Here is a 6,015-nt window from a genome sequence, read left to right as displayed (position 1 = left end):
AAGACTGTGCTTGACGGAACTATTCATAAAGGATACATAACAACATGTATTTTATATGATTTATTAGTTTTTTTAATAAAAGATTACTGATGAGACTACCAAGAAATCTTCCCTACAATACGCAGTTAAGTTACACACCTTGTGGTGCTTGGTAATTTTTTGGGGGAAATCAAAAAATATTCAGAAAAATGCATGACATTTTGATTAAGAAATTAATATTTATTAACTTCAAATAATGTTTTAAAGAACACTCAGTGGTCTGATTAACCTCTAAAACAACTACAGTTCAAGTTAACATACTCAATAGGCTAGTAGGTGGGTTTTTTGAATCAACAAAGCCAATGGACGAAATTAATTATTACATTATAGTACATTTTGTACGTACTATATACTATGTTAGCATATATTTACTACTGTATACATGTAGTGACGCAACACCCTGGTATAAATATGGGCTAAGTATGACTGGCAAAGCACTTGTACTTGTTTTCCAAAGAAAATATGAGCACAAAAAACGTTTGATCTAGGCACATACAGTACGTACGTCCGATTTAGTATACACGTATCCATACTGTACATGTGTATAGTTAATACTATACCAAACCTGTTTTGTTTGTTTTTGTTTTACGCCCTATTAACAGCTAAAGTCATGACGTGCCAGGTTTTTGTGGTGGAGAAAAGCCGGAGTTCCCGGAGAAAAAACTCCGACCTCCGGCCAGTATGCCTATACTTGGCGACTGGGCCTCGAACCCGCGACCCAGTGGTGGAGGGCTAGTGGTAGCAGAATGTCAGACTTGGTCACCGCGGCCCACAGGCCATTGAGTATAGTGTGATGCAGATCTGAGTGTAAGTTGCGACTAAGAACCAAATGTGGCTTCTCTATTAACTTGTATTTTTTTAGTTTAATTACGAAAACTTAACAAAGCATTCATGTATTGTAGCGTCAAATCAAGTCAATAGGTCATAGAGTATCCTCAGTTCATATCCTATTTACAATGACACAATCACTACATGTAACCAGAGAACGATAATGAAATATTGAATAAGTTCTAAACTGTATTATAGCTATTCTGGCCTTGACCTTTGACCTTGTATCATCCCCAAACTCTATAGTGACATTGTATTCCCTAGGGCCACAACTGACCCAAGTCTGGCTAGATTTGATCGCAGTGTACCGTTCAAGACCCAAATTTTCAATCTATTTATTGCCATATTGATCCAGACATTTTATTTCAAAGTCAATATAGGAATCATTCACCCAAACTTGGCAGACAGAAAATTTTAATTGAACCAAAACCAACGTATTTTGCAACATTTTAGCCTAACCATACAGTGACCTGATATTCGACTTTGCATACACAAACTCAAAAGACATCTCCCTCTATCCAAGGGTCACCATCTATCTTCATTTAGTCTAGATCCGATGACATTATCCTTCAAGAGGATGCAAGTAGCTAACAGGAAAACCAACTGGCTACCAGCCCCTAAGTTTTTACTAATAGCTTATCTCCCCTTAGTTTGAGAACTTAAAATAGATCTAAATTATTAGAGTTCATTTTTTTCCCAAAATCGTTCAATTATCTAGAGACGGGGCCAGTCTACAGGAAGTCGGCATTTTCCCAACATGTCAGTCCATCTGTAACCACTGTGACTTTTGATTTGACCTTTTAAACTGACCCCAAAAATCCGAAGTGAATTCGGCCAAAATTGGTTTACATAGGATTTAATTTTTAAATTCAAATAAATTATATTGCATAAATACTACACAAAATTATTGGACGCAAGTTATCACAACTTATCAGTGACCTCTCCATAATACAAGTACACATAGGCAAAACTTAGCAATGGCCTAATACTAACTAGCACATAATATATTTCACATAGTATAAGAAAAGCAGAAAAATAGGTCTCTAGAGTCATAGATCAGGATTTTTTTTACTGATAGATGAATTGAGTATAACAGTGTAAGAGACAACAGCTAGGTTTAGATGACACTATATATTGACCTGTATTTACGCAAACCGTTTACTATCAACAATACATTTTTGAACATGCTTACAAATAACTTCGTTTGATATTATATCTAACGAAATATCACAAAACAAAAGACTTTCTTATGTAATATTGGTATACCATATTAAATGTTGAAACATTGTATTTCTTTGTACATTATAAATTGGTCAATAACAAATAAAAAATTTAGGGTCCTCCATATGATGTCCACATCTACAGGATGGACTGTCAATTAGATTGACACGTTATAAATCATAATTAAGATTACTAACATTATTACGTACATGTATACGACAATGTAAAATGTTCACGTTCCTTTCTCCATACTCTTTAAAAACTTTTTTACATACTTTATTTGGTTAGATAGAACTTTTAAACTGTTTCAAGGTGGTACTATTTCTTTTTTCCAGAGACAGGTTATGCCATAAGTTACAGGTATTAGGTATAAAAGAAGACATAGGTTAGACTAAGACGATAGTGATGCATTTTATATTCGTCTCTATTTCTAAGATTATAAGCTATACAGGTCAGACGCTTTCGGAGGAAGAAGAGACACAAGACAGTTTGGTGAATTTCCTGACTGAATCTTATAAAAAGACGGAGTTTTCTGAACAGCCTACGTACGTTCTTTTAAGGTTGTCAGTTTAATACCTGATATAGTCAAAATTTACTTGTAAAATTTGGCAAACCTGTAATGATTCTGTCGGCTTCATATTGGATGTTTTCAATAGCTTCTGTGTCTCTTTCGTTACAATTATCCCAAACCTCACAAGCATATTCTAAAAGAGGCCGAACATACACCAAATATAATTTCTCTAGATTCTTCCTACTTAAAGTATATTTTAATTTTCTAAGGATTGATAAATTCTTCTTAGTTTTATTTATAATGCTATCAATATGATAACTCCATTTAGCATCCCCACTAATATTAACTCCTAAATGTTTATGAGAATTTACAATCGGAATCGAGTTTCCGTCAAAATTTAATTATGGTTCATAAGATAGAGTCAAAAATTAAATTAATGATTATTCATTATTTCGCGGATTAAAAGCCATTAACCATTTATGAGACCAAAGTTTTAGTTGTTCTAAATCAAAATTTATTACTTGCTCCAATTCGGCCAAATTCCTAAATGAATGTGATAATGCAGTATCGTCAGCGAATAGTCGAGCAACTGATAATAAAGTATCTGAAATATCATTAATATATATGAGAAATAAAAGTGGCCCTAAGACTGAACCTTGTGAGACTCCAGCTTTGAGAACTCTTTCAAAAGATGTACAATTGTTCATAACAACTGATTGTTTTCTTTCAGAGAGGTAGTGTTCAAACCATTTTAACAAACCCGTGATTCCATATTTTTCAAAATTAGACCTCTGTGCCAAACCCAATCGAAAGCCTTCGAAAAATCACAACATATAATCGCAGCGTGTTCTTTGTTTTCGAGCACGATTACAATTTTATGGAAAACCTCTATTAGTTTATGAGTAGTGGAGTGGTTTGGAAGAAATCCAGACTGTAATTTATACAACAAGTTTTTTACAACAAAGTAATTATACACATACTTATTATATACGATGCGTTCAAAAACCTTTCCTACACAGCTCAATAACGAAATTGACCCTTAGTTTTCCGGAAGGTCAGAATCACTTTCTTATAGAGTGGTATAAAATGAGCAAGTTTCCAAGACCAGGAAATTGTCATATATATACTTAGGATTCATGAAATAAAAACGAAAGAGGTACAGCAATCTCATTTACAACAAGTTTTAACATCCTGTGACTTATTCTGTCTGGATCAGAAGCTTTGTTTACTTTCAAAGTTTTGGATAATATCTACTATTTCTTGGTGAGTGACTTGTAACTCACTAATACTAGAGTGTTTTTTTTCTCTTATCAAGATATGGCAAGGATTCATGCAAGTCTTCAAGATCAGTAACAGACTGGCAGTATTTATTCAAAATTTCGCCTTTACCAATATCATCAGATACCACTTTATTAGATATGTTATCAAACAAGGGGGGATGTCTGTATTTAGCTTTTCTTTAATTAACATTCTCATAATCTTCCAATAAGTTGTTGGACTATTATCACTGTTTTCTATGAAAAAAAAATCATAAAAATGCTCCCTCGCATACTTAATCATATTGCTAACCTTATTTCTGGCTTTTTTGTAATTTGCAAGGGACAACTCCATTCTTTTACTGATAAATACTATGCGCAATTTGTTTCTATTTTTTTTACATGTTTTCTTATGTCACCATTCATCCAACATTTATCATTTGGTCTCATTGTTACATGTTTTAAGGGTATATGTTTTTCAAATATCTTCAAGATTTCATCAGTTAACTTTTTACATTTATTGTCAATACCATGCAATTCATTTCTAAACATTTCACCCCAGTTAGCAGCTATTTCAACTTGTAAGCCTACAATATTTGTCTTACTGTACATGTATAACCATATTTTCCGCTTTAACGATTTAGGTCGTTGAATCTTAACGTATACAGGTACAAGAACAGCGCGATGATCGCTTGTACAGGAATAACAACATTAGATTGAACTTCGACTGTATCACTAATGGCAAATGGATCTATCAAACTTAGTGAAAGTTGTGTAACTCTAGTAGTTTTTTTTACGGTTTGACAAGTCGACATTTAAATAATCCGTTAAAATTACGTTTGGGGTAACTTCAAACGATCCCAGATACCAGATGCTGCATTTTGCCATGGGGGCCTATAAATATAATAAATAATAATATACAACATTTGATATAGCGCCCTATCTAGCTAACATAAGCCACTCTAAAGCGCTCTAAATACAACCCTTACCACACTTTTCATTATCAAAGACTAATTCCACCATTGAAAATTTAACACTCCACACCGGGGCTTCGCCCCTTGACCCTGAACTAGAGGGGCTTTCCACCAGTGTAACTATTTTCAACATAAAATTAATGGATCTGCCCCTGTTTATAACATATTGAAAATACACTAGTCTATATTATCTCATGCCCCCGCCGGGTCTTCGCCACTGGACCCTCATCAGGAGCTAGGGGCTTCAAGCATTATACGCTCGAACACGGGCCTTCCTCAACAATATTCAAAATTCAACGATCTGTCTCTGTTCATAATATGGAAAATAAATCATTTTATTTTGTACTTGTATTCCTCCAGCTTCCGGGGTTTTCTTATCATTTCTTATGGCCTGGCAGGGAGCAGAGGGTCATGGTTTTTAACACAATTTGATTATTCTAATACTGAAATTGCTAACACTGGATATTCCGATATACATATGAAGAACTTTCAATAGCAGGAACAAATAACGCAAATTGTATTGAAGGGTGAGTGGAAGCTTATGGAAATTGAACTTAGACAATTATGGTCTATGTATTACACTTTATTTAGGTATTCTTTTACAGACTGGTCATTAGTGTACATATATCTGTATAATTTGGAGTAGAAATGATGTTTTTGAAAGTATTTGATGAGTCATTAACTTTTTACACTGGCAAAATAATTTGTAAATACAGGCTTTCATCACATAGTCTAAATATTGAATCTGGAAGATATATTAATTTGGCGAGACACCTTAGAATTTGTGCCAAATGTAGTAGTGGATGTTGTCTGTAATTTTTATTCTGATATTAGATCAAAATATCTTAAGCCATATTTCTGGCGTCGCCCTACTGTCTTTAAGCTTGGACAACTTCTGTCTGTAGGGAATGTAAAACAACTTAAAACGTCTCTGCTTGTATAGTTCATTTATTAATTGCATAATTTATGACAAGGAGCTAAATTGTTTCACATTGTTCATCCTCCGTTATCTTGTGTACAATTAATTATACTGCTTTATGTACAGCATTGTCTGTGACTTCAATGTAATAATTTGTGTGGTGAAAACAATCTAAATAGCCACATGTGTATTTTTACGTTAAGGTTATCGCGATACAATAATCGTCATATATAAAGCTGCAGTTGAAATTACTATCCAACTTCGTAC

Source organism: Mizuhopecten yessoensis, unplaced genomic scaffold, assembly GCF_002113885.1.
Source record: "Mizuhopecten yessoensis strain PY_sf001 unplaced genomic scaffold, ASM211388v2 scaffold10839, whole genome shotgun sequence".
NCBI lineage: Eukaryota > Metazoa > Mollusca > Bivalvia > Pectinida > Pectinidae > Mizuhopecten > Mizuhopecten yessoensis.
The sequence above is the reverse complement of the archived record's forward strand: the minus strand, read 5'-3'. Positions refer to the sequence as shown.